This window comes from Sardina pilchardus, chromosome 4 (genome assembly GCF_963854185.1).
Source record: "Sardina pilchardus chromosome 4, fSarPil1.1, whole genome shotgun sequence".
NCBI lineage: Eukaryota > Metazoa > Chordata > Actinopteri > Clupeiformes > Clupeidae > Sardina > Sardina pilchardus.
Window position 1 is genome coordinate 11,888,821 of NC_084997.1, and position 27,500 is coordinate 11,916,320.

The 27,500-nt window shown below is 47.4% G+C and overlaps 1 protein-coding gene across 3 annotated transcripts in view; it reads right to left on the bottom strand.

Moving 5' to 3' along the window:
* Positions 1–27,500, bottom strand: part of znf385b (zinc finger protein 385B) — an 84,886-nt gene that overhangs the window by 23,494 nt on the left and 33,892 nt on the right. The window lies entirely within an intron of this gene.

A 27,500-nucleotide genomic window follows, 5' to 3' on the forward strand; every position in this document is an offset into this window, starting at 1 on the left:
GTGGCGCGGGGTGGGGGGGGGTGGAGATTGGGGGGATTAGATTGGGTGTCGGGGGTGGGGGGTGGGCCGGAGGGTGTTGTGGCTGCTAAGGGAATTGCCTGATGTCGGCACAAAACACAGTCCGGAGAGGAGAGGAGAGGAGAGGAGAGGAAAGGCTCAGAAATTCTGGTTGGGTAAAGCGTTGCGTTGACAGAATCCCTATGTCACCTTGACACTTGTGGACAAGGGAGCTTTAATCATTATTGAAGGCCATGTCACATGCAATTACAGACGCCTACACCGACACAGTCTCTGCCGTAGCGCAGATAAAGACACCGGAGCTTATTCAGAGGGGAAGCACGCTGCGAGTTTCATCATGATACGGATTCGCTCTAAAAGGGGAAGGTCACGGTGGGTTCACATTATTGCTTATGCTTGCGTTTATGTAAGCTGAAGGCTACAGCTTATCTGTGAATAGTCTCTTCACAGCAACATAATAAACAGAGGTGCAGGAGCCATGCTACGCTGCTATATTTAAAAACTCCCCCCTCTCTCTCTCTCTCTCTATCGCTCTCTCTGCTTCACTCACTCACTCCCCCATGGTTGCCAAGTCACTCTTTGAATATTTTTAAATTGTGTGGGATGTATGTGTGTATGTGTGTGTGTGTGTGTGTGTGTGTGTGTGTGTGTGTGTGTGTGTGTGTGTGTGTGTGCGCGCGCGCGCCTGTGCTTTTGTGATGTTTATGTGTGCTCTCGCCTGTGCAGGAATATCTCCTCGCTGAGGAGCAACGCGATCAGAACCGAGAGGGACTTCACTGCTGCCACTGCGCTCCAGCGGCACTAAAGCCAAACACATGTGGCTTCCAGAGCCGCCACAGATCCGACACGTATTCCAACAAGACACAAATATTCCTGTCACACAGTCAAAAGTTCTAAAGTTGGGAAGAGAGAAAGTGAGAGAGAGAGAGAGAGAGACAGAGACAGAGAGAGAGAGAGAGAGAGAGAGGAGGAGGATTGAAGGGGGGAGGGTGTAGATGCGTAGCCGGGGAAGAATGCCCCCGCCACTAAATCACGCTGTTTACAACTCCGAAGGAACGTATGGTATCTTGCGCTGACACAGCAGGAGAATTTCTCCAGTTAATTTCATATAAATTAGATCATCCATCAGAGACATCGTGACTCGATAAAGCCACATAAAAGCAGGAGAAAGCGCGGGGAAATGAGGGCCAGACTAGCGTAGCAGAAGCTCATCATACTGAGGACCTCCCGTCGCATAGCATGATTGCTCTTGATGAAGTCAAGCAGGATACATAATCAAAATGATGTGTGAGTGTGTGTGTGTGTTTTCATGCTCGGTTTCATTGTGTGTGTGTTTTTTTTCTTCTCTCCAAATAGGCGTTCGCTCGACAACGCAGCAGTGAACGAGAGGATGGCTGGAGAGCATGGCAAATACGTGAGAAATCAATAACTCACGGCTGTCACCATGAAGTACGTTCCGAAATGGGCTTTGGTGTGGTTAATGCGTTCACTGCTGGCTCGACACAAGCACCGGGCAAAGTGTCTTCAGCAAGGCCTTACATGGCCCATTACATGCGAGGGAAAAAAAAATACTCGGTAACATAAAACTTTGAAGGCCCATGAAACATAAAACATACTATCGGAAGGGGGAGAAATCCTGTAAGCAAGTAGCTCCACTTTCACTGTAAACAGTGTAGCGCCACTGTCAGTTTCATACGGCCATGGCAGAATGCAGCGTGGGCTTACATCCTTGATGAACCCCCCAGACATTTGAACTTTGCTCTGATGCACTGCTTTTTACAAAACTTCCATTCACATTCACAGTTCAGGAAAATTCAAAGGTATACTTGTGGCTGAAAAATCGAAGCCTGTCGCTGGACAAATACTTTAGCATTTCTTGCATGGGAGCTCCTGCATGGGAGAAACCGGAGCTGTGCTTCCACGTTCGTATGCTCTAACGAGAACCACATGCAGCATCCATCCAACCAACCAACTGGCATCAAAATTCACAGAAGTGATTTGCAGCTGGGGAGCATGACCAAAGAACCCGGGGAAGAAGGAGTCGAGCAAGCACACAGCGCTCATTCCGTTCCAATAAAGCTGCCAGTATTTCATGTTTTTCATGAGAAAGAGACACAAACATATTACGGCCAGCAATGAAAATATTATACATCTAAGCGTGCCGTGTGGTGCGGTGCAATGCAGGGATTGCCTTAATCATTCAGGGGTATAGAGCCCTTGAAGCCTAATCCATTAGGGCCCCGGACAAGAGGCATGCTTCTCATCAGCACTCAGGAATCAAAAGAGAGAGCACATGGTTTCTCTCTCTCTCTCCGTCTCTCTCTCTGTCTTCCATTTATTTATGTATCTCATCTCTTTCATGCTCTACTTCAAATGTTCAGGCAAATTGTGGGGGACAATACTCAAAGACTATTACAGCAAAGGCAAGACTATTACAAGCAGAGTGAAATCCCATTTGGGCTGCAGCACACAAGTCTGTGATCAGGGACATGACAGAGTCTTGATGATTGCGGACCAGGGCCGGTTATTAATGCTAATGGCCAGCGCTGGTCATTCTGCCCGAGGCATAATGACCATTCTGTGTCTACACTGCTCCAACCAAGACCTGCTAGCTACCCACCTACCGACTAACTTCAGACCTGGGCCGGCCATTAGAATGACATCAAAAGACCACCGGTCAATCACTAGTGTGCATTAATGAGAGTGTGACATGACATGTGTTTGTACTTTTGTGGCGTGCGTGTTCTGAGCCTCCAATTGAATTACTCCAAATAAGGGAGGCCAATGTCATCTGAATTTCTTGCACTCAGGTTTGTATCCTTTGAGGTAAGACGGTACTTTTGAAGCTGTTTAGCCTATGATATCGGTTTATTTATATAACTACACAAACCTTGGATAGAGCCAGAGTGTAAGATGTGGGGATGTTTGTAGATCTTGTCAGTGTGTGTGAAGACCTGTGTGTATGTCTTGTCTACACACACACACACACACACACACACACAGAGTGATGTGTATACATGTGCAGACTTTGTAATGTATCTCTCCTCCTGCACAACAAGCTGGTATTTACTGCACTTGAAAAACAGCATGTCTCAAAGCAATTATCTGACTCACTCAGTCCTCTCAGTCCCTGGAAGAATTGTCCTTTTACTACCAACATGTTTTTCACATACTGCTTTCATCATTCAGCACAAGAGCCCTTGTTTCACATACACATCATGTACTTGAGAAGCTCATCTGAGAAAGACTGGATAGCTCTGTACCAACAGCCCCCAGTCGGTGTGATCGTATGGTCGTATGGTCTAATTTAGGTAATGCTGGTTACCTGGGCAACAGGGACAATGTTGGAGGAGCACTTAAGAGGGGAGTAGGGGGATAACTGCATTATTCCAAATTATTCACTGTTGGGTTTTTGAAAGTGTGGAAAAAAGCCGGTTGTAACTCTGGCCAAATCACAGGAGAGAGCAAGCAAATAACAACAACAGAAAAAACCCTGCAAATCTTTGCTTAATTTTTTTTCAGCGAAACTTGTCAATAAAAAGGGGAGCTTGTTTAGACGCGCAAGGCAGGGTGAGGATGAAAGGAGGGTGGGGGAAAAAAGCCAACCAAAAGTCCCATTTATCTGCCGCGGCGTGCCGCTGTCATAGTAATTAACCTCTCGAAAAAGAAAAACATCATCGAACAAAACACCCTCCAATCTGCCACAAGCAGCCTAACGGAGCCTTGCTCTCCGGCGTAACAGCACGAAAACAATGTCGGATCAAAACCGCCCGCGATGGGGGGCCTGAACCCCCCACGGCACAGGGCTGCATTTAATCAGTCTCCCCATTGCAGCTATACAGTACCAACGCAGGCCTCACAGCCACGGCCCGGCCCGGCCACTTTCGCCGCGAGATTAGCGTGTAGGGTGGGATGTGTCATTGGTTTTCCACGAAAACAACCACGCCATGCCAAGAATTCAGCTCCAGACATCTGTTGCAGAGATCACATAATGAGCTCCATCTCATTTGAGCGGAGCAAGGTCTTATCGTGCCTGAAAATTATGGCCCCCCCTCTCTCTCTTTCTCAGCGTCCGCAACGATAGGCCCCGAAATGACCGGATTGCAATTCACTCTGATTAGCTGTAGGGTGTTGAGTTATCTCCACATTAACTTCCAGCCTGTGGTAAAGAATGTGGACACACACACACACACACACACACATTCATATATGCCTTCACTAACACACGCTTAAATGTATGAATGCGGTGAGGAACCAAATCTTTATTGTTCTAGAATCCTGTGGCATAAACCATGTACGGTTCGGCTCGTAAGCAATTCCACACCGCTCGAGTCACAATCGGTCGCTGCTTCTCCGGCCACTGTGCAAACCAGAGTGAAACTACAAGGGGAGAGAGACAGGAGGCTGAGGGAGGGAGTTAGACTGAGGAGGAGGAGGAGGAGGAGGAGGTTGGTTGGTTGACTGAGTGAAAGACTGACGGCATTCAAATCAGCCTGACCTCCTCTAGCGTCTCTTTCATGTCCATTTCATCATCTCGACAGCGGGGCCCGTGGGCTCTGCTTTGGAAATGTGAACGCCCTGCTGGTAGCCGCTTCGCTCTTCCTGGTGCGCTCGTCAAGTTCCGCTCCCCTTCACTTTGGCTGGCAGGGAACGCGAGAGTTGCGGCGGCTTGCGGGGTCACATTTGCACAGCCTGTCACAAACAGCGTCACAAGTGGCTAAAAGGCCCCGTTTTCTTTTTCTTTTTTTCTTTCAGAGTGCCTTGTTATTTTGTCGGTCCGTCTGGAGACGCTGGGCACGCGTTGTCGTGGTAGCGGCAGTGATGGCGGAGGCGGCGGAGGCAGAAGCTGAGCTGCCTGTGACATTTGCGTGGTATGGAGAGGGGTGGAGCAAGACACCCACCCGGGGAGCAAGCTGCCCCACCCTTCTGGCTCACCCCCCACTGCCTCGCCACTTTGGCCTCTCCAGACTGATTGCGGCCAAGAATGGCAAATCAAATACCACACACCGGCAAATTGCTCCCTTTGCAAAGGTTACCCGATGCCACAACCCCCCCCCCCCCCCCCACACACACACACACACACACCACCACCACCACCCCCATACCTTATCAGCTGGCCGAGTAAAATTCTCATGCTGGCCCCAAGAAAAGTTGAAAATGACGAAGAGGGAGAGGGGGGATGGGATGGGGAGAGGCGAGGAGAAATCCAACATCAATGGCAGCTTATCATTTCATTTTATGCAGTCTTTGGTCACTTAATTAGGGGTTGACAAAGAGATCCTCAGGCAGAACTTTAATCCAAAGCACTGGGGCCTGGTATCTGTGAAATATGTGAAAGGTCAAACCACTTCAAAAGAAGGAGAAAGTCTGGCGGAAAAAGAAAGAAAAAAAAAACACAGGGAAAACTAACTGAAAAGATAAAGTGAACGCCACTGCATAACCCTGCAGAGAAAGTCAACAGAGTCCATTTAATGTTGTGGAAATGAATAAGAATTCTCCTTCACTTGACTTCTCTCGCAGTCCAAAACATTCCATCAATCAGGCAGGAGGAGAGGAGGAGGCGAGGGAGCAGTCGTACACGTGGGGCTGGGGCTGCAAACGTGGCAGGAAGGATAACAATGAAAATGTCTGCAGCACGCCGAGAGGCTGTGCGTCATCCTCGAAGCTCTAAATTCACACACCACATACAGTAAATCCAGCTAGTAGCGTACGAAGAAGAACGAAAAAGGATATTTGTTTGGTTGACAGATCAGAATTTATGTTTACACTTGCACTTGCAACACACGGAGAGACCATCCATCGAGCGTCTTGACATCTGGCCTTTGTTCGATTTCGGGTGGAAAAAAGTGGCAACAAAACTGGACATCTGAACATTTTTTTCTGTGTTTTATTCTCCTTGGAACATTTATGTGCCTGAGTGTCCACTGGAAGCGCATTACAGTGTCCACAAATCTGTCAGAGTGGGGGGATGGCCAGGCCTTGCGTGAGTGAGCGAGACACACTGCAGTTCTGCCAGTGACCGAAAAAAAGAGGGGGGAACAAGGGAGAGAGAGAGAGGAGAGAGGGAGGAGAGGGAGGAAGAGAGAGAGGGGTGGGAGAGAGAGAGGGAGAGCCTTGGCAGGTGGGAGTGTGAGAAGCTGAGTTCAGCTGGGGCGTCACTAAGTTTCCACTCAGGCCCACACAGGCAGGCAGGCAGGCGGGGGTGGGATGGGGTGGGATGGGGTACTGGGCGAAGAAGCACTGGAGGTGGATAGAAGGGCTTTGAATGTTCGGCTTCAACATTAAGCAGGTGGGCTCCCAGTCGTGCTAATCCTCGCTTTGGAAACAGACACACAGGTGGAGCCTGGTGGCATGTGTGTGAGTATGTGTGTGTGTGTGTGTGTGTGTGTGTGTGTGTGTGGGTGTATGTGTTTGCGTGAGAGAGAGAGTGTGTGAGTGAGAATGTGTATTTGTGTGTGTGTATTTGTGTGTGTGTGTGTGTGTGTGAGTGAGAGAGAGACAGAGAGGATAAGTGAGTGACAGTGTGTGTGTGTGCGTGCATGTGTGCATATGTGTGCGTCTGTTTGTGCGTCTGTGCTTGTTGTGGTCACTCAGCGGGATACTGCTGGTCACTAATCCACCTGCCTCCTCTACCGCATGGCTGGGTGGGAGGATGAAAAAAAGGAAACAAAGCCGCGCTGATGCTCTGGCACAGCAGGCTCAGGTGTCCTTTCAGCATTAATCTCGGCCTTCAAGCGCTCAATGGCTAAACGCTCCTGAAAACTATAAGATCGCGCCAGATGGAAAAGCAACTGGCCATGCTACAGTATCATGCTATTACTGATTTCAACGCTAATTACGCGTTTCTGGGGTACCTGAAAAAGCTTCTTGATGGCAGCCTAATTTTTAAGAGGAGGAGGAAAAAGATTTACAGTAATTGGCTGTTACAGGAGGGGAAATTAGAGACCCTTCCGAATTTTGAACACGATCCAAGAAAAACATTTAGTAATTCCAGAGAGTCTCCTCAAGTGAAGTCCTGGGTGAGAATCTTGAAAAAACAGTCGCACTACTGGGTCATGTTATTCCTACAAAACTGTGTTTATTTACCCCTTGTACAAAGGAGCAAGATGCTGTGGTCATGACTTCATATTTACATGGGCCGTTAACACTACTGGCAAAGGAGAATCCCATTCTAACGAGTGGAGTAAATCTCTGCCGTAAATTCAGTTTCTTTTTTTTAGAATTAGACAACAGGAGAACTCTTTTGAATTCCAAGAAATTTTCCCTGTTGACAGATTGGGGACAATTTCCTATGGCGAAAGAAAGAAAGAAAGGCCTCAGATGTTTGGGATTAAGTCAGCACACAGCTGCCCCAGGATAGTAGTTTTTCAATCCTCTCTGCTAGGATGCACATCATTTCAGCTTTTAACCCTCTGGTGGCACCGAACACTCAAAAACACACAAAAGATACCAGGGAGGATCCTGCGGCAAACATTATGTCACAGTGTTCAGGGAAATTCCAGCTCTCTCTTCCAGTGCTTCTGTTTAAAATCGGCATTCCCAAACTGGGAATAGAGAACATGCGAAGAGGGAACATGGAATAGTCTTGTCGACAGCAACGTGTGGGGCTTCATTTCAACTGTTCGCATCATCGTCTAATTTTGACACTAACTCTTTCTACTAGTGAGCGGGGGATAGTGTTTCACATAGCTATCTCTGTGTGCGTCGCCGCTGCCTACACAGTGGAAGGGTTGCGGCTGGGATAAGAATAGCCATAAGTAATACAGTGTGAGACATATTGAACCGTGTGATTCGACTGGGCTCCTAACGACACCGCTATTCCGAGAGCACTGTCACTCAACACTTGGAACTTCATTATGCGAGCAGGTGTGTTTACACCACGCGAACAGAGTGACTGATGAGAAAATGAGTTAGTGTTTGTCGTCTTGCCGCACGCCACGTTGCTTCACATGTGGACTGACGTTACTTATGGGGAACCTCAGGGTTCGTCCAAAGAACTGTTAACACGGGTGGGAACAGATAATATAGAGGCCAAGAGCTTATTAGTCCTCCCATCCTTCCTCATTTATTTTACATGACTCTATCAAGTTGGTCTGTGTGTTCTGTGATTAGCGCCTTCAAATTGGAGGCCAAGTATAAATACTTAATCTGAGCCTGTTTAAAAGGCATGCGCATCTGTTTACTGCTGAATGGATAATGGCCATATCTTACAGAGGCTGTCCCTTTTCTAGGTCATTCGCCCAATTAATATTGTACCGTAACATGGTAACCAGCTAACAGGCAAAGGTTATGTAGGGTCACAGACCTTCCACCCCTCCCACCCCCACCATCAGTCAGAAAAAAGGAAACAGAAAACAAAAAACAAAGGGAAAGAAAGATTAAAAAGTAAACTGGCGGATAGTCCGAAAATAGCCACGATTGGGAGCTTGGCTTAGAGGGGTTTACGCATGAGAAATGCAGGGGCTTGATTGGCGACGTGGAGCGGACACATTCTCTCTGTGGGCTCTGGACGCAAGACATCAGCTGTCCCCGCTAAGCTCGCCACAGGGGTAATGAGACAGGCCCCTCTCTTTAGGCATTGTGATGATTGCAGAGGTATGAGACCGTTTAGCGGGGACACAGTCGCCCCAGTGTTAGCCGCTCCGTTTTTTTTCCGTCATGCCTATATGAAGACAACATCACACGCTCACATGCATAGCCACACGCTATTTCAGGAAAATCTAATAATGTCTCTAAATTCAATTTAAATGCAGATTCCTCCTGCTCCGGCGCTCCAGGTCTGATAGAGAACAGGCTTACTCTGTGCTTTTTTAAACACAATTTGCTAACAGAGTTTGCTCTCCGCTAATAAAAATCATCTGACGACGACGCCGGTCGGGGCAAAAAATGAAATTAGGGCGCACAATAAGTTCACGTCCTTGTGCAGGAGAAAGCGATTGGATTCCAGAGCAGGTGATGCAACGGACCGGTTACAATTAAGCAAGGGGCATTCGCCGGTCACAAGACGGGGATTTCACGCACAGCTGAGCCACGGAGCATCCCTTCGGCGCTCGACCGCACCACACCCGGCGCACAACTCGACTTTTTCCGAGTCTTGCGGCATGTCACATGCAGCCAGGCCGTCCACCGAACAGGATAATCTGTCTGGGCAACATCAGACGTGGCCAGGAAGCATCTGTGCAGAACGCATTATCATTTCATCCGTCATGATCGTCTTTATGAACGCATGCACTGGAAGGCTCAGGCCAAAACTTAACTTCGGGGGCTTTTTAAACACAGGCTGGCATAATCCCTACTTAAACAAGTGTGGAGAATCCTGCTGTCTGTGAGCAATTTGTGTTTTTCAGGGCCCATTAATGTCAAACACATGTGACCATGAAGGCATCTTTGCAAGATGGAAACTCTTACTTTTTTACATGGACTGGAGGCGAGGGGGGGGAAGGGGGGGGGGGGGAGTCCCTAAGGTCCAAGTGCTTGTGAAAGAGTGCTGCATTTATGAACTGTTCCATACTGATGCTTTCACTCTCAATGACAATAATGTGTCTGAGCCTCCTACTCAAGTCAGTCAGTGCCACTTTAACGGCGGCACATTAGGAAGTTACACAAACATTTTCAGCGGCGCGCAGACAAACGCAACCACAGTGCCACAGTGCAACAGCACGGCCCGACGTGAGCTCTGGTGCTAGACAGCTTGAAGAGTCGGTGGTGTGTGTACTAAAATGGAGCTGCGAACGAGGTGAGGATCTGTGTGAGCAGCGTGTTATGGGAGATGGTGTCGAAAGGGGGACCGAACGAACAGATAACGCAGCTGTGGCTCTGGAGGCTGCTCCCTCCACCGCAGCGTGCTGTACCAGAGAGTGGGTGGTACATTTCTCTCTCTCTCCCTCTCTCTCTCTCCCTCTCTCTCTCTCTCTCTCTCTCTCTCTCCTCTCTCTCCTCTCTCTCGCCTCGCCTCTCGCGCCGAGTTTATCTGTGCTTGCTTGCGTGCGTGACTCACAGACATTGTGACTCAATCCACCTGCACAAGGTGTGGGAGGGAGGGAGGGAGGGAGAGAGGGAGGGAAGGAGGAGGAAGAAGAGAGGAATCGGTGTAGTGGTGTGTGTGTGTGTGGGGTGGGGTGGGGGGGGGGGGGGCACTAGAGGCCAAGTGCACGTGTTCACATGTTTACGAGATGCGGGGAAGTCAGCGTTGCTGCCAAAAGTTAACACGCATGCTCTCTCTCACACACACACACACACACACACACACACACACACACACACACACACACACACACACACACACACACACACACACACACACACACACACACACACACACACACACACACACACACACACACACACACACACAGCTGTCAAAACCAAGCCTGTCTGAATCCAGAACGGGGATGGAAACATCCTTCCCTCACTCTCACTCTTTCCCCTATTCCCTTACTCTCCCTCTCTCTCCCTCCCTCCCTCCATCCATCCCTCCCTCTCTCTCTCTCTCTCTCCTCAGCAATGGCAGTGTTATGAGCCTTGTGGGAGGGTAACGACGGTGAGACAATGTTGAGAAGAGCACTGAAGAAATCAATCATGAGCCTCTTTCCCTTTTGCACCTGGGAGCTGCTGGCTGCTGGGGAGGTGGGGGAGGGGGGGGGTTGAAGCCGGGGGAACTGCGCTGGAATGTGCATGTCCAATGCTAGAGAAATGAAAAAGCACTCCGGTTTCCTTTGGAGGTCCTCCCCCGTCAAGACCGCTAACAGGAGCCGAGAGGCCGCTCCACTCCACGGGCCACGTGGATGGACGACGCGCTGCCAAAGTGACGACAGAGGCTTTTGCGTAGTTCGTCACCGTCAGGCTCGCTGCAGTGGACACTAGGGTCTGCGTGTGCTGGTCTACCGTTTCGGTCGTACATTTCAACTGAGGAAATGAAGGGGTCGGCGATGACAAGGACAGGGGAGTTTTGCACCTTAAGTAGTCTGCACACTGGGTGGACACACACACACACAGAGAGAGAGAGCGAGAGAGCGAGAGAGAGAGAGAGAGAGAGAGAGAGAGAGAGAGAGAGAGAGAGAGAGAGAGAGAGAGAGAGAGAGAGAGAGAGACTAAAGACACTTTGGAAAACTTTTGATAAAGGTGCCTGAGACCAGAATGAGGACAGACGTCAGCGTTGAATAACATTTATTTATGTGGCCAAATATATCCTGTTGCCCCACTAAGACTGCACGTCTGCTTTGTCTGTGGCAAACAGCAGGTCTCACACTGAAAGGGATATTCACAACAAGAGCGCTGCTGACAGCTTGTCAATACTGTGTACTCAAGAGTGCTGCGAGTGTGACACACTTGCATCCATGGCTTAGCATGTTCAAAGAACAACAAAAAATAGAGGGGAAAAAAAAGATTTCAGCTCTGTGCTTCAAAATAGAAGGTGCGAAATTAATTAATGGATGAAAAACAACAACGTTGTGAAGGAAGCTGATAAGTAAATCCAGTCACTTGTAAAATCAGCAACATCTGGTCAGTAACAACCACACCGTTAAAACACTAATCTGTCTTTTGCCTTAGGCAGGGCGGACGTCTTGCCAGCGTGGCTAAAAGCATTAAGACCAAACTCTGCTTGACAGCAAACCTAACAATGTGATATGTGGAAAATAACCAATCCGACTGTGAACTGATGACTGCTCCTCTGCGATAGGACAGAAATAATCAGAGGCTCAAAATTATGTTTTATTTATATCAAAGTCCTTCTAATGAATATTTCAACTGAAATGGATTAGTGTTCCCATTGTGATGACTTTAGATTGGTACAAAGATGTGGTTTGTCAGCAGACTTTTCCAGAAGGCTTTTAATGTTGTTTCTTTTTTTTCCTTTTTAACAGATTCAGATAAGACTAGGAACTTTCCCTCAAGCACCAGCCATCATGGATGCAGCCATCAACATATTCATCTCAGAATACATCACTCTGTGCAAATTACTTTCATAAAGTCATTTTTACCAGGGGCTCCACTTGTTGTTTCAGCTCTGCGGTTGCCATGGAGACCAAGGAACAGCAGGAGTGGGAGGGGTGGCGGTAATGGAGGAGGCAGTGGTTGGTTGGTTGGTTGTGGTGGTTGTGGTGGTGGAAGTGGGGGGGCTTCTGCCACGCCACCTTTTCCCTCAACAGACTTACAACATGTTTTACGCTTCCAGTGATTCGAAACAGAGGCATGGCAGAAAAAAGGCACCAATCCACCCCAACCCACCCACCCACACACAACCCATTCTTCCGCACAGAGATAGCGCCTCTAGCTGATATGGCATTTAGCCCTGTGTCTGTTTGTCTAAGAAAGGCTAATGTTTGCTGAGCCATAGCCCTCAGCTTTGGCTCAGATCTTTCCCAAGGCCCCAAGGTTTCCATTAAAAATACTTGTGCTCAGAATTTTACAAGAGGTGCTTCCGAATCACTGGAAACGCATCAGCCTCCCCTTCTGTGTGGGCGGACAATTCACTAAATGCACCGAGCGACTATCCACCTCCAAATGTACTCACTGTTCACTGCTATTACTTTATCAAAACGCAATGGGCATAAATATTCAGCAAGGAGAAACACATTGGAGTACATGCAAATCGACCAGGCCAGTGAATTAGTATTATTTGGCCCGAGGCAACGTCTGACATATTACGCTTACTGCAGGTACAAATGCACAGGGATTGGGCTGGAAGTGGGGGGGGGGGCTGATGTAATGTAGCACGGTAGCTGTGTGTTTGATGCAATATATTAATATGCAAATATTACACCATTAACAATAACGTGCCGATAGAGCCACAACCCAGCCTTTCTGTTTTAGGCGTGGGTCAGTGCTCATGAGTGTCAGATTTATCACACTTACAGCTGACAGAGTTGTTTGTTATTGCAGACACACACAATTACGATTATTTCCAGCCAATCGGATAATGGCAGTTTGACCACAGTTCCAGATAAGAGGACAGGAAAAAAGGGCTGGCCAGGCTGGTGTGGTTTTGTTTTTTTCATTCAAACAAGTCTTAGTACCAGTGACTCTGAACTTTAGACACATGAACTAAATGGCTGTTTCACTCCAGTGACAAGTGACAACAAGCAAGCCAGAATACCACCGCAGAAGCCGGATTGTTGTCGTGACCAACGCCTTGGACCTGTGAGCAGTGCAGCAGAGCAGCTTAACCAAAGTCTATTTTCTATCCCCGCCAAAAAAAAAAAAAAAAAAAAAAAAAAAACCCAGCACTTAAAATTTGTGAAGTGGCAACAGAAATAGAAATGGTCAGGTCTGTTAGACACATTGCTGTGTGAAGACATTGGTAATGACGTACGCACTGTGTCTCCAAACAGACTCCTCAAGTCGTTAAAAAGCAAAGTTATAGTCTTTGAGGCTTGTCTTAGGTTGTCACTCTCAGTTCCTCTCAGCATTCTCAGGCCAGTAACAGCACATAGCACCCAAAGACCAAAGGGAGAGGAGCGCGAAATACCATCTATAAATAATACATCTCTTTTCTTCAGTCTCGTCGACAGAGAAAGAGACACTCTACCAGATAGCTTCAATATTTGATGAGATATACACCAGATCATGGGAACACGGTTATGCAAATGACCCATCAATGAAACACATTACCTGGAGGAATAAGGAATGGCGCATAATCGTCCTTTAAACTTTAATGATGCATACACAGGCAGACAGTCGAGAGGAGCCGCACAATTAATGTTTAAATTTAGCCTTGTTGCAAGCGACACGCTCATCAGGCTGATTTGCTATTCAGCACACGCCAAGCGAGCGACCAAAAAAAAACCCCACCTCATCAGGAATCTGGCAGTATATTTTTCTCTGATTTCCCCCCCCCCCAACCACCCCCCCCTCCACCATCACCAACTCAAAACACTGCTGAATGTTTAAGTCTCGTGTCCAAGCCTCCTAGACTTCCTTATAGACCAGACAAAAAAAAAAAAATGCCCTACTAGACACTGCTGAAGCCAGACTAAACCCCTGCTATCAAAGGAGCCACTCAAGAAGAGAGCTGGCAGCTTAATGAAGTTCCCAAAGTCACTGGGTGGAACGGACTCCCGGGGTACTGTTCCGAGCGGACAACCGTGGCTGCTAGCATTGGCAACAGTGCCGGGGCTTCAGCCGCCACTGTTCAAAGGCAGGCTGAAACAGTTCCCTGGGGGCATTCCTGCTCATTTACGCTCCTCATAAGTGTTTCGAGTTCTGGCTTACTATCCTCAGCGAGGGTGTACTGTCATGATTTCATTCAAAGGGGTTGTTCCTCGGAGAGAGGCTCCCAGGCCAACACTTTTAGCATAATCGCACTGACGCTAGTTAAGAAGAGGCAGATTAGTCAACACGCCCACATGACACATCACTGTCTCAAGAAATGGTGTTTTTTTTCCCCCCAAGGCAGCGTCGGCGCCAATCCTGTATGCTTATAGGGGAATGTTTGAGCTTCTGTGTTTGTCAAATGTGAGTGCTTTTTCCTGAGTATTTCATCATCCGCACACAGAGAACAGAGAGGCAAACAAAATGGGAACTCCACAGTTCAAAGAGGGCTAGATACAGTACTATGTTTAGATGGTCACAAATGCATTTTCTCAGAGGAATGCCGGTGACACACCTGGAGTCTTTGCACAACCAGTCAAGGAAAACAGCTTCTGTATCTTCAAGCAAAATCTCTGTGACGTGTTCACTGATCGTGAGCACACCCATTTTGGCATTTTACAAGAACTGAGAATGAGGACATAAAAGTTTAATTGCTGCAATATGCCAGGCTGCACAAGTAGACGAGATATGACACGCTCGTTTGTACAGGTACATTCAAATCAAAGCAGAATTTCGGAATTGTTTCTGCAATTTAACACTGACTCCATGTTACACCAGAACTTGTAACTTTCAAAAAACAACTCAAACTAAATTCTGTGTGTGAGCAAACACTGTGTTGTTCACAGGGTTGGTTCACACATCTAAACCGCCTCTTTTTTTTTTTTTTTTTAGATACCACAAAACGTAAGCCATACCTTGATGAAGCCAAGTTTTTTAGAACCTTTTTAGAAGTCCAGTCAACAGCATAAATACCAAAGCACAAACCCAACCAAACACACACACACACACACACACACACACTCACATACCCAGTATATGACACTCCTGGGTCTTAGCCAGTTCTATCTTTACAGTGCTCAGCACCAAAACATATTGAGACGAATATCATGACCATAGCCTCTGAGCCCACTGTTTGAAGGAAAGAAACATGCAGTCAAAGCTGTCCTCAGTCACAGAAACAGCAACGGCCCACAGTTCTGCACTACTCACCCAAAAGCATGACTGGACCATGTAAGGTCTGAGCCGGGCTTGCGGAGAGCTGGAGGGAGATATCCTCAGTAAACCTCAGCAAAGCACCACCGCTGACCTGTTCACTCAGCTTTGCACGTCTCCGACGCAGCAGCGAGAGAGAGAGAGAGAGACAGAGAGACAGAAGCAGAGAGAGAGAGAGAGAGAGAGCGGGAAGACCGCGCACGGAGGAGCGACTGAAGCCTGCAGGGAGCGGAGGGTGTCTGCGGAGGGAGAGAGCGAGGAGAGCGAGACTCCCTCAAACAAAAAAAAGAACACAAAGGAGAGAAGGGGAGTGCGCAAGAGAGAGAGTGAGAGAGAGAGAGGGGGAGAGGGAGAGGGAGAGAGAAAGAGAGAACCGTGCTGTTGGCAGCTGCGGAGAGCGAGCAACCGAGTGAGCAGCGTGGAACGCTTGACGAGAGAGAGAGAGAGAGAGAAAATGAGAGAGAGAGAAAGTGGGGAAAAAAAAGAAAAACTAGGTCACTCTGACGTGATTCTGATGTCGGAGAAGCATGGAGTAAAGGGGACAAACATACACACACACGCACACACAAAATGCATTTCTTTATCTGAAATCGCGAAATTGACAGAGCGCAGTGTTATCGTCTGGGAGTACACATTGAATATGAGTCAATCAGCTTTTACGTGCGCTGCACCTGGCTCTGATTCAGCAGCGAGGAATCTGGATCTCGTAAATCAGCCGTTGCAGCCCAGGCCCCCTGACTGTGTGCATGCTCCGTGAGCGCTAAAGGGGGCTGGCCCGATGAAACAATGTTACAGGACACGGGCGTCAGGGAGTAACGAGAGAGAGATGGAGGGAGAGAGTGATAGACAGACAGAGAGAGAGAGAGAGAATGGGAGAGAGAGAGAGAGATAGAGAGAGTGCAAGGTAAAGGGCGAGGAGGGAAAGGTTGGGGGGGCAAGAATGTTTGTGTCAACATGGGCTCCAGACAGCAAACGCACCGTAGCACCGAGTTCAGGGTGTGGATCAGCGGGAGGTATGAGGCGCGAGGTAAACCAAACTCTACGTGTGCAACCTTGCGTGCTGACAGACGGTAATGTGAACCGCTTGCCATCCGATGTGTGGGGTAAATATGCGCTGAGGTAATCGCAGCCTCTCTGGCGACGACCGGCGCAGCACTATTCGGCACAGTAGCACCGGCGATTGAGACTTCAGCGGCGCGGCTGAGACGGTTCCTTGGGCGAAGCAAGTGCATCACATTTGGCCTGTTTCAGGCCCCCTCCTGGGAGCGCTTTGAGTAGCCTACAGAGAGCTAACGCCACAGTTTGAATGCGACGGCAGAGTCGAGGTCACGTCTCTGAACCATGGCTTTTTCAGACCTCAAAGCCTTTCGTCGAGGGTGTTGGGTTTCCGCCGGGAACATTTCGAGAGAAATTAGACAGAATGCTCGACGATCATGTTACTTGACAAAATACTTTGGGGCTTGTGACTGGAGCAAGGGCCTGGCATCCAAGAATACAACTGCACATGGCGTGTAAATCCCGCGGCTTACAACCGGGGGAGGATGACCAGCGCGGCTCGTCTTGTGCCGCACCAAGAGAGACAGCTGAGGAGGGACCGAGAGGATAAAGAGGACGGGCCACCCAAAGGCGGCCAAATCATCTCACAATGGAAATCAATTACCGTCAGGCACGCTAATAAATGCCATTCGTCTCATGGAAGTCAATGCTTTAATGTACTTCAAGGAACAAATGAAGTTCATCTGTGCAAATAGGAGCCAAAGATAGACCTGTGTCACATTAGGCTCTGCATTGTGCCCTGCAAGGTATTCCTATCAGGGGCAACAATGTGTTTAGCTCCATGGCGCTGTGACATGGTCCTTTTGATTTCCCTCCGTTGACCCTGTCTTTTCAGGAAAGAGTGTTCGGAGAAAAGGCAACGTACAATTCTCTGAGCTCTGTCCTCTGTCCTCCTGATCGCTGTGCTAAATATTACTGCCGTTAAGGTGGATAAGGGGAGGGTAGGGGAGGGGAGGGGAGAGTGGGGGTGGGGGATATGGCGGGGCTGTGGGGCTGGAAAGGTTGCGAGGGTTATCACTCGCCTAGACTGACCTGCTGATGTGATTTATGTCATGGGGACAGTGCCGTCTACATGCTGCATTTCAGCAGCTGTGAACTGTCCCCAGCTCTGGTTACAGGCACCGCAAAGGCCGAGCTTTACAACGGCCGATCACTTAACAGATCGCCTGTGTTACCATCAGGCAATATCACTCTAACCTTTCTCTGTTTACACCGACATGCAAAGCTAAGGAGTACCTATAAATAATCGTACATTTTGGGGATATTTTCCACTGACAATACAATTTATGTTGCCTTACATTCCCAAACTGCACAGCATGACGTCTCCTATTTCAATCGCAAGCGTGTAAGTCGGCATATATTATGACACTTGACGGACACGACGACCGCTTGCCACAACGTTAAAACTACAACAGTGTTTAATGGGTTCGTTCAGCCCTGTTGATGTCACCGGCATTAATTTAGCACTGCTGAGCTAAGGACTTTAGCCTCTTGTCATTGTCCAGGATAATATAGTACGTGCGAACACAGTGGCATCACATTTAATATCTTCAGCCACCATAAGCAACCCCAGAGGCCATCATGGGCATCATAAATAACTTTCTTTATTCCGGGGATCCGGGAGACTGGCCACAGACAAGGGCATAGACAGGCAGCATGAGGCCATGTGTCTCCTTCCAGACTTATTGCGCGGAGTCAATTACCCAAGTGTCAGGTGGCCAGATGTAATTAAGATAAAACAGGTGCCTATAATCCATCCCATTATATCCATTTAAGATTTCAGGTGTCGCTGCCCAGGATATGGATTAATGGACTTTCGGAATACAGAAAGGCGAGAACTGTATCTGGGCAATTTAAAGTGAGAAATGCCAGCGAGGCCAAAAGCATTTCAACAACCCAGCGAGTGTCCTGAATATCCGGTCTCATGAATTATGAAACGTGCTTTAGTGCGACGAGGAAGCACTTCAGACGAAATATAAATTTCTAATTTCACATAATTTCCTTTCCCAAACCTTAAAATGCCACTGGAATGATCCAAGGGAGTTTGTGCATGGAGTTTGCACATGAAGTAATTTTCTTCAAAGAAATACTGTGTTTATTTGTTTATTTTTGTCTGAACTTTTTATATGCCAGAAAGGAGACTAAAAGACTGGCGAATTGGCTTATTCAAAATGGCAAAACCTATTTGTCCATGGACACAGTGGAATTGGAATGAATAAAAAATGTCAACAGGGGGTAGAGATAGAAAGCACAATATCACTGCAAAGATTCCAATCACACTAAGACAAACTTCCTGGTGCACCATGGCATTATTGAGTATCTTTGCTCTGTTAGATATCAGCCACTATCACATGTTTGCAGTGTAGGAGGTGTCCAATACAAACAGAGACTGCCCTGTGGAAAGAGTTTGCTTTGTGTCCTAATGGACCATACCAGGACTCGTACTATTGAGATTTGCGGCTGGATAATGTTCTTTAGCCACAGGCCAACGAACAGAACCGGCGCGGCGGCTGAGCTGAATTCATGTGTGATGACTTCCTGCGCACATTTATTTCTCCGTTTAAACACATGCCGCGCATACATTCAAGGGTCACGATGAAAACACATGTTCAGGCATTTCATTTCAGTAGCTAAGAGAGGAGTCGTCGTGGTGCTGAGGGAAAAGGGCAGAGTGTTTGGCCCGCGCCGCGCCGAACGGCAGGAATAAATTGAGCGTTTGTTTGTCTTTTGACTTTGCTTAATCACAGTGTTCATGTTTGAACTTCAGAGGGTGACGGATGAAAATCTGCTCCATGTTTACCGATGAAAACAAGTCATGCACGAAAGCGTTTGAGGCAATTTTGATCTGATTAAACGATAGCTCAGGCAAAATGGCAAGAGAGAGAAAAAAAAGCCGCACTGCCCCAAGAGTCAACACCATGGCAATCATGGTACAGACCTTTACTATGAGATCAACCATGTCTGCACCTCGGCTGGCTGGCATTCAGGAGACACAGAAAACCACCCACACCTTGCAAGAGCATATTAATAAGTCATACAGTTCCACAGCACGGGGTTGTGGAAATGTACATCTGCGCTGCACTGAAATAAACTTCTAAAAAGCACAGGCATTCTTGAATCATGTATATTTAATCACTGGTCTACTTCTTCATTTCGGACATTTTTTTTTTTATTTTGCATCTCAGGAATGAGCCCTCACAGAAGGCAGCCATCCTTGAGAGCAATTTCCTCCAGCCCGCCGCAATTTGCCTCAGACATGCAAGACAATATCAAATCAATTGGTGTGGTACAGCGGCCCTAAATGAGAGATGGCATACACATTGCATTAATGAAGCCCAGCTCAGTCTCCATACCTCACTGGGAGAGCAGAGTCCCGGAACCACTCACTGCTGGCCCTGACAGGATTCTTCCGCACATTAGAGATCAAAACACGGAGGAATGTGCACCGCCTGTCCCCTCTCCGCTCAATTCCTCTCAATTTCAACCAGCTCGCCCCTCCCTTCCTTAAAATCTCTCTGTCTCTCTCTCTCTGTTTCTCTCTCTCTCTATTGCTTTCTCTCTCTCTCTCTCTCTGGTGTTTCCTTGGCCTTCTACTGCACTCTTTCTTCTCTCTCTATCTCTCCTTCTCTCTCTCCTTCTCTTTCTCGATCTCCTGCCTGTCCTTGCTGCAAGCTACTTTTCACACCTCTTTGCCTTTGAGAGCTCTGGCACATATAGGGCGAGTCTTTTGGGAGGGCTGGGATACGTGCCACCGCTGGCTGGACCTCCTCGCCATGCTGAGCCCCGGAGCGCTCAGATTACCAGCGTTGGAATTTGTCATCGCCATCTGACCTGGAGGGGTTTCTCGTTGATTGGAATGATCACCCGTGTCAGGTGTGGCACAACTGCTTAATCCCGCAGCAATTTCCTCCAGTCGGAGGGCCGAACATGTAACACAATACCCCGCCACCCCACACTAAGGCTAACACCATAAAGACAGCAGAGAGGGAGAATGTGGGAGAATGAGAGAGAAAGAGAGAAAGAAAGAAAGAGAGAGAGAAAGAGAGAGAAAGACTGCTGGAGGGCCAAACAAGAGAACCGGAGATGGCTGTATTGATACCAGACAACCTGACAGAGAGACAACAAGGCCAGCTTTGAACTTAATCTCTCAATCTCCATCTTCCCTTTATCTCTCGTACAGCTGCTGTCTTTTCAATGTGGCCTTTCTTGCTGAAGTCAGATCTTTTCAAATTTCCTATTATCTTTTTATGGAAAAGGTCCTGGGTTGTGAATCAAATACATTTGAATTTCCACGGCCGCGCGGCCTGTTACAAATCAAGCCATAACAATGCATCTGCAAATAATCGCGTTAAAAAACTCAAATGCCAAAGCTTCGTGCACAGGTCACTTACGGTTTCAAACATTCGCGGAGAAAGAACACTTATCATGTTAAATGATCTGTGGTATTAAAAGGCCTAGAGACATGAGCCCGACGCAGGCCTCCTGTGAAGAACCTCAGCCTCAGCAAAGCAATTCAATGCAAGCGGAGAGGCCAAGGCACCTCTCTGTGTAATTTAGCCATCTAAAAATCGAATCGTCCTATAATTAGCTCTTAAAATGTCCTCGAAATCACACCTATAAACACCACTCTCCAGCTGGCTCGCAACTGTGATTTTGGAGCACGATTTCCACGCACTGTTTAAGCAACACTGGCAGCCGCAGTCTTGCACCAGCGCTTCATCAAAAATAGATCTGAGGAGCCAGCGGGCCCCATGATCTCGCAGGCAGGCCTTAAAAATACAGGGGCTCCTGTGTGGGCCCTGTGAGGGACCGGTGCTCGGACGGAGAGTTCAAATTCGACACCAAATCCCTTGAAGTGCATGCCTTATTTCACACGCCCGGATTCGAACATTAGCCGCTGATGCTCAGAGGTATTAACATGGCGTAATCCTGGGTGAGGGCACAGTCGAGCGCAGAGGCGCTGAACGACAGCAGGCCGGGCCACTGGGGAGCATTCGAGGGCAGACTAACTCACAGAGGTTTGGCCGGTTCCAACTGTACAGAGCGGCACAGAGCGCAATGCAGGGGAAAGGGGCAGGCGAAGGGTGGTGTTGGTGGTGGTGGTGGTGTGGGGGAGGACTATGAGGCTTGGTTGGCCTCAATCTGCCTGACAAACGGAGCCATCACATCCCATCTGGAGTCCCCTCCTGTTACGGTCCCACGTTGCCAGTTGTCCTCCGTGCGTGGCCCTCCCGAACGGCCCCCACTGCCAGAAGTCCCTCCGAGGCCCCGTAACAGCAGCAGCAGCAGCAGCAGCAGCAGCGTGGAGTAGCAATAGTGCTGCTCACATCACAGCTCCCTCCCTGGGGGGGCCTGCGGTGGCAACGGAGATCGCCTTACAGTCCAGTCCCGCAGCTGGGATCCTCGAGCAAAGCGCTAGCAATGCCAAGGTCACGGGGTCAACGGGGATCTGGAGTACTGATAATAAAAATGTCCGCCGTCGCTGCACTTTAGGCCACTCCTGACCAGAGCATCTGCTAAAGGACTAAATGCAAATACCATGCCATACGCTCCCAACCCCTAAAGTCACTGTACACTCGGCTTTAAGTGGATGTACTCGGGTCGGAAAATGTGAGCATATACCCATAGACTGTGGAAAGGATGCAGCCAGATCAATTCCAGTCAGCTACGATCTGGTCTGTGTCACAACAATAAAACAGTATTTCTTTAGCAGACATGACACAGATTTCAAATAGTTTAGGGGCTCCTAGTGATGAAGGTAAAAACCAATCCATGGTGTACAGTATGCTAATTCTTGGAAATCCATATTTCGTTTTTATGAACACAACTTTATTCAAAACAAAGGCATAATCCTAAAAGGTAATCTCACGAAAATGATTCCAGTCAGACCAGACAATATCACACACTGATTCTGCAGAGAAATGAGTCATCCAGATAAGTACTATCTCTTACAGAAGCATCCAGAATTTCCCCCGTTTGAGGATCGCTTGCACACTCCTAAACATGACACGCATCACAGCAGATACCAAAGAGTACAATGAGCCATAGAGTTTGTAGGGAAAGAAACATGAGGCAATTCCGATGCAATTACCTTTTCCGCGCCAGACGGAATGCCAGGCCTCAGACAAACTGCTGTGTCCTGTTTTGCAATTTACACAGTCTCTCCTGCGTGAGTGGCAGATACTCTGGGCAGTCATAAACCTCAGAAGCTGGCAAACGGCTGAGATGGAACAGTGCCATTTTATTTTGCATTATCAATAGCTACTTCGCTGAGTAGTTGTGGTGGTGGTGGTTGGAAGCATGGGAAATTGAGTGTGCGTGTGAAAATTCAAAAAGCGTACACAAAAACTTGGGGCCCACAACAGCTCTCTCTCCACAAACACCTTCAATTTCCTTCCACAACTGGCATGTTTCAGCTGGTGCGCTTGTTATCACAGCGTGTATATACAGCATATCAGTAACATGCCACACAAACTTCACCGAGCGCTTTTGAGAGGTGGAAAAAGGGGACTCTTCAGATGTTAACAGTTCAGTTGCAGACTATTACGGTTTTAATCGCCTTTCACTTAAACTCAGCAGGCTAGTGAGGAGGGGAGTGCCTCAAGACAAAGTGCCATAAGATGGAAAGCAGGTGTTGCTGTTGCTTCAGCTTTCATGGGGAAGGGATCTCCTTTTTTTCTCATTCGGTTTTCTTTTTTTTGACTTTAAATTTTTTCTCTTACGGTCGGTCCCCTTTTCCCAGTTTCTAATCTCCTCCATGTGTGACACTTTCTTGGGGGATGAAAATGAGTTTGGACTTAATGCTTGGAAATGTGCTCCGGAGCCAAGAGTTACAATCCTCCCCAACTTCACGGACGAGAGCTGCAGGTTTGCACCGTGACATCATCCCCGAATAACATAAATTCGGAAAATTGATTCCAGATAATCCTTGAGAGGGCGCTCCAAGGAAAACCGGCAGCCGTTGACGTATTCCAGCGGAGCCGAGAGAGGAATTGAAATTAAAGAATTTCCTCAACTAAACTCGCAGGCCAGAGATGCAAAGGTCTTCTCAAATCCTCGCCCCCCCTGCCTTCCTCCATCCCTCCCCACTTCCTGTTCCTCTCACGCCTTTGCAAAAGTACGTACCCAGAGGACCCTTTTTGCTCCGCTCTAATGAAGCAAACATGTCACCCATCCAAGGATAAAAACTATCAACAAAAAAAAAAAGAACAAATGTGAAAACAGAGGGTGATGCAGTCATGCAGAAGAAGTCACACATCTTTGTGCAAAAAAAATCTGGTGCTGTTCAAGATAAATTTGTATCAAAATTATCCAAATCGAGACACATCCCGCCCGGGAACAAAAATTATCCAAATCTAGACACATCCCGACTGGGAACAAAAATGGTCCGAATCTAGACCCATCCCGACTGGGCCTGCCTCACTGAACCATTGTGTTTGGGCCCTGCGGTGGGATCCTCTGAGGTGCAGAGCTCAGGCTAGGAGATGAGGACTGACAGTGTGCATGCCCCTTTGCCCAGACGGCTGCCCGCAAACTTGTTTTTTTGGAACGGCCTCTTTGGCTTTGGCTAGCACAAACAACGAGGACATCCACACAATGCGTCCCCTGCTGCATGAAAAGGAAGCGACGGCCTCGGATTGGACGAGTAACAATGTGCTCTTTATGTACTGCCGGTCTGATTATGACAGGCCATTATTAGGGTTTCCACCACTGCGGTCCAAAGCCTCAGCGCTGTCATCCCCTGGGTCATGTTTCAGACTCAACTTCTCCATTTGTACCTTATTAAGCAGCATTTGTTTTGATTTGTCTTTTTTTTTTGCAGAGTTTTCCAAATTTAGGACCCAATTCTTTTTACGCTCCAATGGGTTCACTCACAGACCACTTTAATAGGGTGCAGAGAAATGCAGATAATGTTATCCTAAGACACAGAGTGAAAGTTACCTAATACAGTTCCATAGGCCACTAAGAATAAGCGGTATGCCAGTTGACCTCACAGTACTGTAGCTATGCCCCTATAAAAGTGGCTATAAATTCAAGGCAGCTGCGTGTCTCGTGAATAGCCTCTGTTGTGGTTCAGATATCCAAGAGATAAGAACTGTCAATCCAGAACAGCTGAAAACGCCATTAATCAAAGTCCCTGCGCAGGTAGCCAAATCTTTTGTGGAGCCCCCACAATAAAGAAATTATCGACTGTTGAAATCTCGCCACTATAATTAAGCCTTTCAAATTGAATGCGTTTCATTTGAGAAAGTGAATATCCCTCCCTTTCATCCGTCTTTTATCGTGCTTGTGTGAAGATTAATTTATGAAGATGAATTTAGACGCCGGCTGGCACATGACAAAAGCTCAGAGCTTCCACTTCCTGCATTTTCGAGAGGCTCGTGGTCATGATCTCTGTCCCTCATCCCTGCTGTGTTCTCTGGGTAATTGCATTAAGTGCAGCGCTACCTCATATTTTTCTTCCATGCAGGAAGTTACAGATTCCCCTCCATTAAGGTAAAAACAGCTCACCTAGGCTAATGAAAAGTTTAAGGGTTATTTCAGACCCTTTTCACAGAAGTGCACACACTCAGACTTACACATACATCCACATAATCACCCACACACACAACCACTCACCCACCAACACATAAACACACTCACGCGCACACACACACACACACACACACACACACACACACACACACACACACACACACACACACACACACACACACACACACATGCACCAACAGAAGTGGAGTGGTTTACAGAGCTGGAAATCATGACTAATACGAATAAAGTAACTAATTGGGCAGACAAAAATTCTAACCCTTCATTACACACATTGATATCGGAATATACGGCAGAAAAACATAAGTGTGCAAATTAATTTGCAAAATCAACACAGGCTCAACGGAAACCTCTACAGAAGACACTCCAAAAGTGCTCCAATTATCTCCAAGAGGCTCTCAGATATAAACTGCATTTAAATCACTGCAAAACAGTCAAAGAACTTGGGCTTTCAGAACCCTCTCAGTTGGACTGTGGAGAAGAGCTCTGAAACAAAATTAGATCCGTTTTCCAGTGTTCATATATCTTGTGCATAGCAATCTGAGTGCAGGTATCTGTGTAAAATAAAAACATACTGGGATTTCTCACAGATAGCCTATAGCCTCTAGCCTATAGCATATGATTCTCTTCAAAGAAAAAGTTAAAAATGTATTTCCGGGTGTTTGTAGTGACAATTCTCTTCCAGAGATTAAAGTGATTCTACACATCCATTCTCAGAAGAGTTCCAGTGAGCTCACATGGCAAACTAATACACTGTAGAAATACTAACTTACTATGCTTTCTGTCAAGCATGGTGACAAAGAGATGAAACTAAGAAGCAAGTGACAAGCCATCAAGCTCAATCACACCGAGACGTGATCATTAAAATACCAGATGAGAAATAAATGCTCTCTGCTACTATCAGCCCAGGCTGTGGTGGCCTTGCATAGCCCAGAGTGAAATTCATCCAAATGGTATTAAAAAGTCACAGATGACTGTGTCTTAGACAAACTGGCATGCCAGCTCGAATGTCTGAGTGACTAATGCTTAAGCAAGGGCCAAACTCATGCGGTATTCACGGCTCTGCTAAAAGGAGGGTGGTTTTGTCAAGCTGGATCAGAAAGCTGAGCCACATGAGAAGACTTGATGAGATTTCTTTTGACTGCTTTGTTCCCATAGCAGCTTCAATTTGGTGTCAGAAGTGGGGGGGGAAGAAACTGTGAGGAAAAATCTTATGCAAAACAATCCCCCTCTCGCTGGATTTATCCAGTGAGTCTCCCAGGGCTTGTGTTTTGGGAGAGAACAAAATGTAGAGCTCACCCAGGTACCAGGCCGACTGGTCTTGGCCAGAGATTTGGTCAGCGGTGCCAGGGAGCTCAACCTTGACCGAAGGGGAACATTCCTTCAGGACAATGATCCCAAGTATTCATCCGAACCTACGAGTACGAGGTGACGCTTAAATGAACTCCAAACAAATGCTCTCATCTGGTCATGGCCAAATACCCCAACAGAACATGGGCTTCTTACCGCGGCCTTTTCCCTCATCACCACACTAAACACGCTCGAAAAGCTCAGCAATCCCATTAAACTCTGCATGAGCCACAATAACAAATGTATTCAATTATTCAAAGCCCCATTATGAAGCATTTGCTTTGTTTTTTTGCGTTTTTTTCCCCTCCAATTGTACTGCCCTGCATCACTGTAACAGTTCTGCTAATGCGGTGTAAACTGGGCACCTGCCATCATCAGCGAAATGGAATACGACAGTTTTCTTCGCTTATCCAGGTTCACTAGATGGATTGTGCACCACAGTAAGGCTGCTTTATTCACTTTCTTTATATTGTGAACGTAATGACACGCTGTGGAACGCATAAATACAAACAAAAACAACTAACAAAATATGACTGACACTGACACTCCCTCTACACGCTTGCGAAATAACAAGCCATTTACAGATTGCAAAATGCTGCATTTTACCAAGCAAATTTTTACCAAACTCATTTTGAGACTTTTTATGAGTGCTACACAATTATGACATGTGAATCAGTCACAGATATATTTTAGTTTATGGCATGAAAAAAAAGTTGCTGCTCTAAATGATTCAGCTTTTCACAGATCCCCTCAAACTCCCTGCCTGAAAAACACCTTAACGAAAGCCGTTATTTTTAGCTGTGGCTCCGAATATAGTGTGTCTGTATCACTGGCCCTTGCAATCGGTGCCGTGATCTTAATTACATGAAGAATGATTTGAGGGGGTTGCCAGGACTGGCGTTTAAGATCTGCTCACTGGAAGGGCCTGAGGCTGATAAGCCGACAGACACACACACACACACACACACACACACACACACACACACACACACACACACACACACAGACACACAGAGACACACAGGGACATGGCTCCCAAGAGACTGCCTCTGTGTGCCTCAGTGGGAGACAGCTCTGTAGTCTGAGAGGAGAGACTGTGTACCTGGGCCACAACGAATCTCAAAGGGAATATCTAAAACGCACAATCAATTTATCACCAACAACAAAAACACTGCTCACATACTGTAGTAAATATACTAAAACACAAATACACCCTACAG